Consider the following 15,565-nt stretch of genomic DNA (forward strand, 5'->3'; position numbering starts at 1 on the left):
ATTATCATTGGTAATATACAGCTGTGGGCTGGCTTCAGGGGCGGTGGGCTGGCTGATGTAGATAAGGTGCAGCTGTGGCTGGTTAAGAGGTTGGGCAGCCAATGAAGAGAGAGCAGCCAAGGAAGAGAGAGGAGGAAGAAGCAGAGAGAAGAGAGATAACACATGCCCAGGATGAGGAGAGACTAGGAGAAGGCAGCAGAGGGGCTGGCATGAGGAGTATGTTGGTATGAGATGGTAAAAGGCCTTGTTGCAGCCTACTAGTTTGTTTGTGCTGCAACAACTGGTGCCCTGTGTGAGGCCCTTCAGATTATGAGACTGAGTGTACTGAGTGATGACAGTGGTGATGGCTGTGCAGGGGGATGTTTGAACTTTTGAACAGCGACGGTGGTGCCCAAAGTAGCGGAGACAGGTGGGGATAGCCTGCGATCCAGATCACGTTGAGATAGGCGGGAAGAGCCTGGGGATCTGGATCAGATACCAGTAAAGATGAGCCATTGGGGTCAAAAAGAAGGAAGCCTGACTGCTGTGGAGTTAAGAGACTGAGGGTAACGGGCAATAGCAGTGGAGTACATGGCCAGACATGGCAGCAGCCCACAGCAGTGGTAGGTCCAGAGCAGGTCTGGCCAGACAGCGATGATGGCTGTGCCAGGGGAAGGCATGGGAGCAGCACAATGCTGTAAGCGGCTCCCACCGTTGCTGCTGCTGCTCAGCCTGGTGGTATTCTTGCTGGTGTTTACGTGCTCATTGAAGGTATCTCCAGTTGTAGAAGAAATAGGTGACCACAAGGATGTTAAGTTTTACAGGACACAGAATGATGTGTTAGCGCTGTATTCTAGAACTGCTGCTGCTGAAAGCTCATTCAGTTTACTGTCCAGTGTAAACCAAGAGGTGAAAGGACAAGGGCACTGTAAGTTCACCAGAACCCCCTGCTGAAGAAAACAAAATCCCAGATGCTAAGAAAGCAGATAAGAAGAAAGGTGATCAACCTGTAGAAGCTGAAAAGCCCAAGATAAAAGTGAAGAAGAAATTCAGGGACAGGTTGTCTGGACTGCATGAAAAGTTTATTTGTAAAAAGGTTATGATGATTGTTAAATACCTAAGGTATGAAATGTTAAAAAAAAAAAAAAGAAAAAAAGGCAAAAAAAAAAAGGGGAATTGTAGAGGCATGAAGTTGGGTTAATTATCATTGATAATATACAACTGTGGGCTGGCTTCAGGGGTGGTGAACTTGCTGATGTAGATAAGGTGCAGATGTGGCTGGTTAAGAGGTTGGGCAGCTAAGGAAGAGAGAGCTGCTGAGGAAGGGAGAAGAGGAAGAAGCAGAGAGAAGAGACAGAGTGCGCCCTGGATGAGGAGAGACTAGGAGAAGGCAGCAGAGGGACTCGCATGAGGAGTATGTTGGTATGAGATGGTAGAAGACCTTGTTGCATCCGGCTAGTTTGGAGAGAGCTGCGACAGAGGAGAAGCTGCCTGCTCTCAAGCACGTTAGTGCTGCTGTTTGCGGTTTATGAGATTTCACAACAGCTTTATACGTGTATGTTTCAGCAGGTTGTTTATGGATCACTGTGTATCCCGTATTCTTGTGGAATGCTCTGGCTTCTCCATCTGTGTCTGTCTCTGTGGCTTTCCCTCCCATGACAGCTAGATTTACAAACTTTTTTTAAGGTGTACTCAGTGTAACTATTTATGGCCTAGCCTTCATACTGCCATAGATATTTCACTCCTGTCAAGCAATTTCATTTGCATGGAACATATAGAAAGAATCTCTGCATCACATTGTCGGATCTCTTCTCTTTTGGTCTTTATTAATTCCTACACACATTTAAATTTTACATAATACTTTTCATTATTATTGCAAATAACTTGTAGAAAGTATCAGCTCTCTGTATATTTTATTTTTTATTTCATTTTATTTTATAATTATTTTATTAACTACTTCTCTTTGTTCTCTGTTATCCTTTCTACTCATGAAAGAATAACTCTGGAATATGATTGCTTCTTGTCGTCTTATAATTATGAAAGACTATAACATTATTTCATATTGTGTGACATCTTATTGAAGGACACTTGACCTGCAATTAAACTATTTGCTTAGAGACAATGAACTCTAAGATAAGAAGTGCAATTCATATCACACTGTGTTAATTTGATCATCTACATCCCAAGAGTGATTCTGCCAATGTTTCCTAGGAGCACATAGTTTCAGCTGTAAATTATGTAAATTAGGCCTGAAGCAAACTTTGGTTTGTTCCCCAGCTGGACAATGTCAACCTCCTACAGTTACTGAAAGAGGAGAGAAAAAAAAAAGGGGGGGGGGGGGGGGGGGAAATTATATCTGCCTACAGCCTTTACAAATTAAGCAGCTCATGGGTTTTATTATGCTATAAATCTTCTCCTTTAATTACAGTGAAACTTAGTGAAGAAGATTGGAGTTAAAAGGCAAGTGGCAGTGCACTCAAGGCTCTTCCAGATGTTACTCAGCAGGTTTCATCTGGTCAAAGTTTGGCTTTGCCCCCATTCATTTGTTGTGGCCAGTATTGAAATTCAAACATAATCTCTCCACACTAACGTGTTTTCTGTTTGGCAAGCAGAGATACCTCATTCTTCCTCCTTGTCTTTCCCTGTGTTTCCTGGCAGGGCTATGGGAAGCAGTATCGTTTAGTGAGGAGGAAAATCAGCTCCATGAACTAGGCCACAGGGCTGCTGTTCGACCTCCCAGCACCTTCCTGCCATACACCCTGTGGGCAGTGTGGTGTAAGGCTCTGGTCTGTTTTGGTCCCTGGTTGGTATGTAATCCAGACATTAATGAGTGTTAATAAAATAGACTGGTGGAACCCAATTCTGTTTCATGACTTTTTCTGAAATTCCAGTTCTGGAACAAACCCCAAAATCCTTCAAGTAGACATTTACTAACAGAATTGCCTCAAAGTACATGCCTTTGGCTAGAAAACGTCAATTTTTCTGGCTGGTTCTCTCTCACATATGGTGGGAAATACCTGAAGGACTCATGGCCTTTTAAACCTTCCTGTGAAAACATTTCTTGCAACTGATATGTGTCTTCAAATCAAATTTCATTTCTAGTGAAATGGTACGTTAGATGAAGATAGATTTACTTGAAAATGTACTGACTCAGGCTCCAATTGTTAGTTCTCTGCAAGAGAACATCAAGGCTTTTTCTGCACTAGAAGATTATACAATCTTTGAGATGTCTGTCTTCTCTTTGTTCTCAAAACCAATGTTGAAATGAGGTAATATCAATAGGCATCTTTAAACTTACACTGTATCCCAGACCTTGGCAATGCAGCAATACTGCTAATAAAGAACTGGGTAAATAACCATTTGCCATCTACACCTGATGGCACCAACTGTCTGTAATTTTTCCAGACTTTTTTTTTCCAGAAATTTGCTCTCTGAAACCTGTTACCCAGAGCTAAGACAGATGAATAGCAAGCAAAGTCAAACCTTTTAAACAGTGCTTGAATCCCTCAGTTTGAAGCATTATTACAGCCACTGATAGTTTTATAATTACACAGTCTGTAATTTGCTTTATTATCTTAGGTGTTTCAGGGTTTCCTTCTGACATTTTCTTTATGTTCTCAGAATGGCTCTATTGTTTAAGAAGTTTAGTAAAGAGACTACTTTTTACTGAGGACTTTGTATGTTTATCAAGGTATGAGAATAATTTTTATAACCTAGTAATAATGATGCCTGTAAAAAGAAAAAAGGGTCCCCTTTAAAATAATTATAAAGGAGTTAAGGAATTGTGCTGATGGCCCTAAAATGGATTAAAAAAAAAAAAAGAGGAATATCAAAATTATTTTTTTCTCTTAAGGGAATCTTTCATTAATTTTTGCACATTTTACCAGACTGACACTGAAAGCACTAATGCTAATGATGTGGAAAATGTAAGTAATCACCCTGGACTAGTTTAATGCATCAACCTTTGTCTCATTCTTGCAATCAGAGCTTGCTTGGAGAAATGTATTTAATTAAGAGTGTAAATGGCATGATGCTATGTAGTGGGAAGGGAACCATGGCAACAGTAACAACAGCACTTGCTACCAAGGTGTAATCAATAAAGATATTTTACCTTTTGGTGGGTAGTGAGCAGGTCTTTAAAAAGGTGCAGTTAAATCACAGAGGCATGCACTAATATTATAATGATATAGTAAGTGTATTTTGCACAGATCTTTGTTTTCAGGGTTGTTGCCTTGGATCATAATGTCCTGTTGCCTTCAGTGAATGTTTGTAATACTTTAGGGACTGATGGCCTGATTGCTAGCAAGTAGTTTGAACTGGGTCACTTGCTTTACTCAAACAGGCTTCCCGCTCACTTCAGTTTCAAGCCTACACATACTAAGAAGGGTCTTCTCTGATAATGATGATTTTTTATTATTATACATTAAAATTACTGGTGGTTAATGCTGACATTTTGGAAAAAAATATGCTTTTCCATGCTTTGCCATGTATGTGCTTTCCAGATTAATCCTAAAACTCCTTGTTTTTATCATCTTGTCTAAGCACAATGTCTAGTGTCTGGGACAGTCATATATAAGACATTATCAACGTAGGATGAAACCTTCAGAGCAGGTAAGACAATAGAAGTGCATTTATAGCTGGAGTGTGTTCAGAAAATCTGGCACCTATAAAAAGACAGAAGAATCCCCCCAAGCCTTTTACATTGCTGCATATTTTGTAGTGTCTGAATTTCTTACACCTGAAACAGATTGTCAGATTTAAAGTTCCACATGGAGTCAGCACTCCATTTCAGCTTCTACATAGCATAAAGACAGGCAGTAGAATTGTTATGTATTGTTGGTCCAATTATTTGTCTTTTGCTGAAATTTTTGGCACTTGTAGAAGGATAACAAATGATATGAATGGCATTCTGTCTATGGTGGAAAATCTTTATCAAGTAGGAAGGCTATCATTTCCTAGCTATGGTCAGATTTTCATTCCAATCTCTTCTGGCTTGTTTGCTCCACACTCAGACCCCTCAAAACAAGTCCTGAAGGCACTGATTTCCACTGAGACATTTTCCAGGCACTCAGTTCTGTTTCTGTGCAAGTTCATAATGACCCTGGTCTGGCCAAGGTAACAGCTTCTTAAGTGGGACTCAGAATCCAGAGGCATTACTCGTACTCTCTATTTTAAGTACATAATAAAGGTGTGAGTTAGAGGATCAAAACTGCATGCTAAAGTTCCTCTTGTAGTCAATGGAGAGAAATCTGTGCCAGTGAAGGTCAATTTAAAACACTTAAATCCAAAGGGTAGTATGAATATCTCAGTATTTGTTACCTAAATTTTTTTAAGTGACCCAGGTGAGCAGAGGTCTTTTGAGAATTTTAAACACTAAAAGTAGTACCTTTAATGGTGAAGGTATGCCTTACTTTTCTTACAGTAGTCCAGTGATTACCGTAGAAAGTTGCCTGGGAAGAGGTAGGTCTTGTTTAAATTACATTAAGGAGGTCAAGCCTCCATTTCTCAGGCCTGGCAGCACCTTAGCCGCCGGGCTAGAAGCCTCCCTACCTGCTACTACTGAACCACTGTGCAAAAACATGGGCAAAGTTGGAGTGTGAGTGAAAGGGACTCCTTACCTCCATGGAGAAAACATGGTTGGGATAGCAGCAGCCCTGTACCTGGGCTGAGCCTTCTCCCTGCATCCCCACTCCGAAATGGGCTGTGCCTCAATGGAGTCAGAAACAGCGGACCCTTTCAGTCCCAAACCGCACAAGCAGGTCCAGCTTGCAGGGAGGAGGGGAGTGATTTGAAGACAAAATTAATAATTTTAAAATTTTCTCTGGAAAATTTTCTGGGGACATTTAAAATCATGGGGGAAGGGAGAGAAGCTGCCGACTGATGCAGCTGGCCCAGGACCCAGCCTGCTTTGCAGTCAGGGCCAGAGTCATGCATGACACCTGGGGTAGTGTGATGCTGGAGAGCAAGGAGTGCACTCTCCTGGAAATCTGGTCAATAAGCAAGTGAAAGTGTAATGGAAACTGCTTTAAGATGCAAGAATTTTATTTTTGAACAGCAAATGCCTTAGTAAAAAAAAAATATTGCTGATATTTTTCTGAAGAGTAGGCCTTTCAATGAATTCATAACAATGTAGCAGTTGAATCATGTGAGACTACAGTATCAAAGAAAAGACAAAAATAAGAAAGAGCTGTGCAGAAGAGAAGGGAGTTAGAACCTAGCACTGCTTTTTAAGTCGGCCCTGATGGTAGATATAGTTCTTTGAATTGCTTCACTATTAGGTTGACCAAGATTGGCTTAGAAAAAGCATGGGAAGACGTTCCAATTTCAAAGCGAAGATTGAAAATATTACTGATAAAAGCTTCCCAAAAATATAACAATAGAGAAACCAGTGCCAAAAGGAATCAATGGCAATTACAGTTAAGAAAGCCACACACACTTTATGTGTGATAGAAAAACTTAATACAAAGACACTAATATGATAGGTAAATTTGCAGTTCCATATACTAGCTTAAGTCACAATAAATCTATGTAATGGCTAAAAGTTCAAATTGTGCACATAAGGAAAACAAGGAAAAGCTATGCAAGACAACTTTTAATGCAGATTGAATTATTTTTCTTGAGCTTTCTGAAAGTCAGCTTTTTAATGCAAAAATCTCTTTTTACTGAAGTAGCTAACACTAAAAAATAAACTTATCTTCTTCCCATCCCTCCCTTAAAACCAGCCCAAATTTCTTTCCCATTAGTCATAGTTTTTCTGTGGCATTTTTCATAAAATTAATATAAAAGCAATTAATATGATAGGTAAGACATTATTAGAATCATCCATTTTCCATTAACTTCCTGTATTTCATGGTACAACAGTTGTGTTTTCTATTTACTTTTCACTTTAAATCTGCTGGGGCTTTTTTGATTTAATATATTTCTTAAACTAGTTTGAAATCATTCTCTAGTTTCTTCAGAAATTAATTCATATTCTGTAGATCATATGCAACTAATTGCATCTCTTAAACAATTGGTCATTTTTGCTCTATTCAGGAACTGCATAGGTAGTCAATATAATACAAAATGTTATCTGCAACAATATTCATAAAAGAAAGCAGTAGCAAACCTTTTGAACCAAACACAAAATTTCAAAGGAATAGTTGCAAAACATTCTGTCTAGCTCTAATATTTACAAAAGCATCACAGAAGTGTGCATCCATCAGTATTCTGTAAGCACCGTATGGTTTAAAGATATTTTTTTTTTAATCCACAACATAGGAACATAGTAACTTTACCTTTTTGATCCTGTCTACATTAAACACATAGAGATCTTTGGGCATTTGCACACAGAGCTCAGAATCACATTGTTCCTTTTAAAGATAATGGGAGCTGAAAGCCTTGGGCCTCTCATGTGTCATGTCCCAGTGCCATCCCACACCAAATCAAAAGCTCATTCACTTTGAAAACATTAGTAATTAATAAATGTTAGGGAACCTCACATAAACATGAATCTTTATTTCAGAACCCCAGCAATGAATTTTGAGAGTCTCCTGAAAGGTCATTTTGAATCAATGCTTATCTAAAACTGTCTAACTTCTTTTGGCTTTCATCCATTAACTGAATACATTAGACCAATAGCCACTCTGGGCCAGAAGCATGAACCTGGAGATCACACAGGAATGTATTTTCTCAGATTTTCCTTTTATTTTCTTTCCATTTCATTGTGTTAACACTACAGAAAGTAGGCTACCTGACTATCTACTATCAGTGTATATTCTGGTCCTAACAAGAAAAATCAGAGTTCAAAAAAATGTAAGTTAGTAATTGCATAAAAATGTCCTGCACTATTTCAGAACCCCTAAAAGTTGTTCTGATTCACCTTGCACAATGGTTCATATTAGGGGTTTTTTCCTGATCCAGGAGTCTCTAAGACATGTAAACATCTCTGAAATGTTTAGTTCACCTACTGGGTTGCAGTAAATACAGACAAGCAATGGAAGAAGAAAATACATGGCTTGATTTATGCTTTTAATGTATTACTTTGTATTTACGGTAATGTGTCAGAGTATTGCCCCCAAAGGAAAATCATTATGATACTCTGAGAGATAGCCAGATACTGTACTCAGATTTGGCTTTTGTCATGAGTAATCTTCACTTTAATGAGTGTATTTAAAGGTATATTACAAACAGTTTATCATTTCAGAAAGCAATGAAGGAACTTACGAAAGAATATAAAGCAATTTGTTGCTGCCCATTGCTGTAATGTATTTTTCAGTACTTAAAGGAAATAAAAATTTTCCTTTAAGGACAGCAGGGCCTTGTAACATAAAGGAATAAAATTAATTTTATGAAACTGAATTGAGGAGGTGAGTAAATGGCTTACAATCAAGAATTAAAAAAAAAAAAAGTGTAGTTTTCAAAATTATTAAAGACTGTTTGCTTTCTTAGAATTCTCCCCGAATGGCAGTTAGCATCCCTGCTCATTAGGTCCTTCATTCCTAAAATCTTAAAGGAAAGACCTATGCCCTTCAGGTTTCACTGGACTGACTTTCCTGAAGGAGACTGGAAGGATTAGGAAGGTTAAGAAAGCAAATGGGATTATGGCTTAGAGGCTGGACATAAGGGCTACAGACACTGCTCTAGTACAGCAGCATCGAGAGCTTGGTGTCAGCCTGCTGCACTGTACCTCCTGGTGATCCAGCTGGGCCAGCATGCTGCTGTCTACCAGCTGGGGCTCAGAGCACAGGGGACATCATTGTGTTCAAACAGGTCTCTGAGAGCTGAAGTAGCTTGTTTAAATTGTGTATTTCCACAAACTCCTACATGCATGTGTCTTTACACTCATGAATTTGTGGTTATTTCAAAATTCTTAAAACCATATTCTCAGCAAGATCCTCATTTCTCAGTGTGGATGCCAAATGGATACTGTGTTCCCTGCAGCCTATTGGAGACATTTGGAGAGAATGCCAAACCTATGATTAGTCTCAGCTAATAAATTAAATTTTTAATAGAGGTACTGTACCTAGCTGGTCAGCCTAACAAATTCACATAAGCAACGTTTGAATCAAATGCAATCAGAAAAATGGGCAGTATTCAGAAAAGTTAAGCAAGGCTTCATGGGATCTAAGCCACTAAACTGTACTACATGTTCATAACCAGAAACATTTTAGCTTTTTATGAGCTCTTAGTTCTGCATACATGGTTATCAGATTCAGGCTCACAGTTGTCTGTAGTCCACGTGCCTGTATTTTAAAACATAAAGTATTTTAACATAAACATAAAACATAAAACATAAGTATTTTAAAACACTTCAGCACAAAGAGAGAAAACTTTGTTTTGATTCCTGGAAAACACAGGGTTGAACAACCTCTACTTTAAACTGTGTTCTCAGCATTGCTTTTAAATATGCCTTGAATGAGACTGGAACAGAGCAGTCATACACAGTGAACAGGTTATGCAAGAGCACCCCCTGGATAAAGCAAAAAGTGAAATCATTTCCTCCTCATCATTCTCACAGGTTGTTTTGGTGGATTCATTGTATTACTTTGAATTGGCTTCTTTTACAGAATTGTTTTGGTTTTCCTGAGAACTGAATTAGAGTGTGTGTACGTGTGTTAAGGGGTAGGAGGGAGGAGAGAAAAGGTGCTTTGCTGTTTGTGTTCATTGCACACAGAAACATGATAGCCATTGTACAGAGTTCAACAGAAATTAGTATGGCTGCGGTGCTGTACACACAGACCAAAGCAAGCTAAATCTACCCCCATGTGGGGAAGTTCCAGTTTTACATCTTTTCTGAAATACTGATGTCTTAGAAGGCTTGTTACTACTGCAATTACAGAATCACATAATGGTCAGGGTTGGAAGGGACCTCTGGAGATCACTTAGTCCAACCCCCTGAGGTTCACCTACAGCAGGTTGCACAGATTCGCATCCAGGTGGGTTTGGATGTCTCCAGAGAAGGAGAGTCCACAGCCTCTCTGGGCAGCCTGTTCCAGTGCCTCAAGGTACTGTTCTAGTACCCTCAAGGTAAAGAAGTTCTTCCTCATATTCAGATGGAACTTCCTGTGCTGCACTTTGCGCCCCCGTTGCCCCTTGGCCTGTCACTGGGCATCACTGAACAGAGCCTGGCCCCAGCCTCTTCACACTCACCCTTGAGACAGTTGCAGACATTGGTAAGGTCCCCTCTCGCTCTTTTCTCCAGGCTAAGCAGTCCCAGCTCCCTCAGCCTTTCCTCAGAAGGGAGATGCTCCAGCCCCATCACCATCTCTGTAGCCCTCCACTAGACCCTTTCCAGTAGTTCCCTGTCTCTCTTGAACTGGGGAGCCCAGAACTGGACCACAGCACTCCAGATGTGGCTTCACCAGGGTAGAGCAGAGGGGGAGGATCACCTCCTTAGACCATAGTAATTTCCTGTATCTACAGTAGCATGCTAAATACAGCCAGGACATAGGCTCAGGTAGTGTTCTGTATATAATTGTTTAGTTGTTAGCATGCATCATAGCACAGTTTTGACTCATACCATCTTGCATCCTCAGAGGCACCCAGCCAGAGTTCATGTGCCAGCAAGGATCTGTGATGGTTCCTACTGAGTGATGTGGATGCAACCGCTCTTTTAACGAAAGATAATTTAATTGTATCACCATAAGCTGGGCCATGCCTCTTGCTCCTAAGCTGAAGAAAAACTTCTAAGCTATTTTACTTAATTGCTGGCGTTTTATGGACTAAAGCAGCATAGCCCCCTTGGTAGGGAAATAGCTTGCCAACTAAGAGATCTGATTTCATATCTGTATGGTTAGCATACCATGAACTGCTAAGTTCTTAAAGGTATTTAAGATTATTAAATTCCAACAAAGTTGAGGTACTTAATTACATTTACAGATCTCTATATACCCAGCCATGGAAAACAAACTGGGGAAAACAGCAAATTCCTATGTCAATAAGTAGAAAAATTAAAAAGTCCAATGTACTGAAATCCTATGGTCATGGAGCCTATACTACTTCACAAGAGAGAAGTGGTGTGCAAGAAGAAGATTATTTGTTCTTTTGCCTTCTTTCCCACCTCCTCATGTCCTATCCTGATTATCTGCTTATTTCTTTGTGAATTCATAAAACACAGACTTCAGAGGATGCAAAACAAAGGCAGTTTTGCTGTGCAGCATGAAAATAGAACACTAATCGTGGTTAAAAAAAGAGCTTGTTAGGTATTAAAAAATTGTATGGATTGTATTGACTAACATAGGATAAAGACCTATGTGAAAAATATCATACAATTTCAAAGGAGAAAAGAAGAAAATGGTGGTTTATATCTTTAAACAGTTTTAATGATAAAATTATAATGCCTTATTTCCAAATGAGGAGGTGAGCACTTGCTCCCTAACTGGTATATTAAATGCTGAAAAGTAAACAGCTTAAACTAAGCTCATCCAGAGTACATCAGCATCTTCATGTGTGTCTTTGGCAGCTCAGCATTAGACAGGCATGGAACTACTAACTGCCTAGAAGCAGCACTTGACTATATTTCACATAACTGCATTTTTTTTGTTTCAGCAATTGACATAGATAAGTAAGGATAAAGGTGCCAGTAGCATTTGTTTTTACCAGTTCATTTTGTATCCATGACACTTAGTACTATGTTAGAGGTCATTTCTCATTTCTCAGATATGAGAGATATAACTTCACATCCCCAATTTTTGAATCTTTATGTATTGTGCATACAAAGTCACAATTTAAAGAGAAAACGTATCTGTCTTGTAAGAGTTAGAAGATGAGTCACCATACACCAACGTACACACCTTATTTTCAAATGATGTATGATTAAAACAGAACTCAGAAATAGACTAAAAATAAGATACAACTTTAAAAGAACATTTGTCAGTTGAGAACTGAAATTTGTATTTGAAAGTTAGAATCTAGTGTCATATCTGGTTATCAGATCACTGTAGGGTCACAATGAAGATGCACATAGTGGGAATGTAAGACTTTATGTCCATAGCTCCTAACTGAAGTTTAAACTGACTCTGAACCAGGCCTTACTGGAAATATAGCAACTCTGATTACCAGATGCTATTATAGAGTCTCTAGTGGAGTTTGTTGTCATTCCGTACCCATGTTTTCATTTTCTAGGTCATTAGATATCCCTTCTCTTTCTTAATTTAGCTATGGTGTTTCAGAGAGGACTCCATGTGCAATAGCAGTAACAACAGACGATTACTGCACACTTGTCAGTGGCTTTCAAATTTTACAAAAATCAGAGTTCTTTATTTTAAACATAAAATCATTTGTATTCAGAAAGGTAAGGAAAGCATCAGGCAAGTTCATTTCATATTCTTAAAAAAAAAAATAAAAAACACCCCATCCAAAAGCTTGAAATACATTCTGAAGTACTTCCTAAATGATTTTTAAAGCATTGTGTATTATAATTGTGTGATATCATGGATCGATATGTACTTTCTAGGAAAGAGAAACCAGCAAGGAAAGGTGGTAGAGTTCCCCTTCATGTAAGGGAACAACTGGAATGTATTGGGTTCTCCCTTGGGGGGGACGCAGAACAAGTCAAGAGCTTATGGGTAAAGATCAAGGGGCAGGCCAACATGGGGGATACTGTTATTGGTGTTTGCTACAGGTCATCTGATGAGTAAGAGGAAGCTGCTGAGGCCTTCTACTGACAATTGGAGGTATTCTCATGATCCCAGGCCCTGGTTCTCATGGGGGACTGGTATCTGCTGGAAAGGCAACATAGTTAGGCTCATGCAATCCAGAAGGTTCCTGCAGAGCATTGATGATAACTTCTTGACTCAGGTGGTGGAGAACCAACAAGGTGTGCTTCTGGGCCTTGTATTCACAAAGAAGGACTGGCTGGATATGTGAAGGCTGGAGGCAGCCTTGGCTGCAGTGATGATGAGATGGCAGAGTTCAGGATCCTGCATGGAGGAAGCAGGACAATAAGTAGGATTTCAACCCTGGGCTTTAGGAAAGTTAACTCTGGCCTCTTCAAGGACCTGCTTGGAGAAATCCCATGGGTTAGGGCCCTAGAAGGTAGGGGGGTCCAAGAGAGTTAGCTAATATTCAAGCATCACTTCCTCCAAGCTCAGGATAGGTGCATCCCCATGAGCAAGAAATCAAGCAAAGGAGGCAGGAGGCCTGCATGAATGACCCAGGAGCTGCTGGCAGACCTCAAACAGAAGAAGGAAGTTTAAAGGATGTGGAAAAAGGGACAGGCAACTTGGGAGGAACATAGGAATGTTGTCAGAACATGCAGGGAGGTGATGAGGAAGGTGGAATTAAATGGGATAAGAGAGGTCAAGGATAACAAGAAGGGTTTCTTCAAGTATATCAGCAGGAAAAGGATGACTGGGCAAAATGCGGGCCTGCTGCTGAATGAGGTGGGAGCCCTGGTGATGAAGGACACAGAGAAGGCAGAGTCACTGAACGTTGTCTTTGCTTCAGTTTTAACTGCAAGGCCAGCCCTCAGGAATCCCAGACCCTGGAGCCAAGAGAGGAAGTCTGAAAAAGGGAAGACTTTCCCTTGGCTGAGGATAATTGGGTTAAAGATTATTTAGACAAACATGACACCCACAAATCCATGGTCCCCAATGGGGTACACCCATGAGTGCTGAGGGAGCTGGCAGATGTTATTACTAAGCCACTCTCCATCATCTTTGAAAGGTCATGAAGGACAGGAGACATGCCTGAGGACTGGGGGAAAGCCAATGTCACTCCAGTATTCCAAAAGGGCAAGAAGGAGGACCAAGGAAACTACAGGCTGGTCAGCTTCACCTCCATCCCTGGAAAGGTGTTGGAAGCACATGCTGGAAGTCATCTCAAAGCATGTGGAAGAAAAGAAGGTTATCAGGAGTAGTCAACATGGATTCACCAAGGAGAAATCATACCTGACCAACCTGAGAGCCTTCTAGGGTGAAATGACTGGCTGAGTAGATGAGGGGAGAGTGGTGGAGGTTGTCTACCTTGACTTCAGCAAGGCTTTTGACACTGTCTCCCATAACACCCTCAGAGGTAAGCTCAGGAAGTGTGGGTTGGATGGGTGGACAGTGAGGTGGATGGAGAACTGGCTGAACAGCTGAGCTCAGAGGGTTCTGATCAGTGGTGCAGAGCCCAGCTGGAGGCCTGTAGCTCATGGTGTTCCCCAGGGGTGCTAGGTCCAGTCCCAGTCAACCTATTCATCAGTGACCCAGATGAAGGGATTAAGTGTCCCCTCAGCAGGTTTGCTGATGATACAGAGCTGGGAGCAGGGGCTGATACCCCAGCAGGCTGCGCTGCCATTCAGCGAGACCTGGACAGGCTGGAGAGTTGGGTGGGGAGGAACCTGATGAAGTACAGCAAAAGCAAGTGTAGGGTCCTGTACCTGGGGAGGAACAACCCCCCATACCAGCACAGGCTGGGGCTGACCTGGAAGGCAGCTCTGCAGAGAAGGACCTGGGAGTGCTGGTGGACAGCAAGGTGCCCATGAGCCAGCAGTGTGCCCTGTGGCCAAGGCGGCCAGTGGGATCCTGGGGGGCATTAGGAGGAGCGTGGCCAGCAGGTCGAGGGGGGTGATCCTCCCCCTCTGCTCTGCCCTGGTGAGTTGCACCTGGAGTGCTGTGGTCCAGTTCTGGGCTCCCCAGTTCAAGAGGGACAGGGAACTACTGGAGAGGGTCCAGCGAGGGCTACAGAGATGGTGAGGGGGCTGGAGCATCTCCCTTCTGAGGAAAGGCTGAGGGAGCTGGGCCAATTTACCTGAAGAAGACTGAGAGGGGACCTTACCAGTGTCCGCAACTGACTCAAGGGTGAGTGTGAAGAGGCTGGGGCCAGGCTCTGTTCAGTGATGCCCAGTGACAGGCCAAGGGGCAACGGGGGCGCAAAGTGCAGCACAGGAAGTTCCATCTGAATATGAGGCAGAATTTCTTTACCTTGAGGGTGACAAAGCACTGCCACAGGCTGCTCAGAGAAGTTGTGGGGGCTCCTTCTCTGGAGACATTCAAACCTACCTGGATGCGAGTCTGTGCAACCTGCTGCAGATGAACTTGCTTTAGCAGGGGGGTGGACTAGGTGATCTCCAGAGGTCCCTTCCAGCCCTGACCAATCTGTTATTCTACGAGAAGCAAGCATAGTTTCAAGGACTTTTGCACTCTTAGTTTCCTTTGCTGTCAGATCACAATGGCCCTGGCTTACATAATCAACAAAATCCTACTTGGAGATGCAACTTCAAAATTTAGTATGTTTATTTTTAAACTGTTTTTAACTCTACACAGTCCTTACATATGGGATCGACCTTAGTTTCCCAGTACAGTCTCCTTGAAAACTCTTTGTTAATGTAGTGAGAATGGATGCATCCAAAACTGTCCTTCTCTGGACTAACATTCCCAAGCGTCTATTATCTCACTTCCTAATCTCTCTGACATTTGCTCCTGGGTATAAAATTCCCATAATATTTTCTGGTGTTCATTGCATCTATCTCTTTCTAGTGCAAAATTTCCTGATGATTCCTGTTTCCTGACAGTCTGAATAAAATTATACTTTTTGTGATTTACTAGTCCTAGAGGTGAAGTCATTTTCAGCATAGAGGTTATGTGAGAGGTTGCTGTTTATAGCATACAACAGTGATAAC

Source organism: Falco rusticolus, chromosome Z (assembly GCF_015220075.1).
Source record: "Falco rusticolus isolate bFalRus1 chromosome Z, bFalRus1.pri, whole genome shotgun sequence".
Taxonomy (NCBI): Eukaryota; Metazoa; Chordata; class Aves; order Falconiformes; family Falconidae; genus Falco; species Falco rusticolus.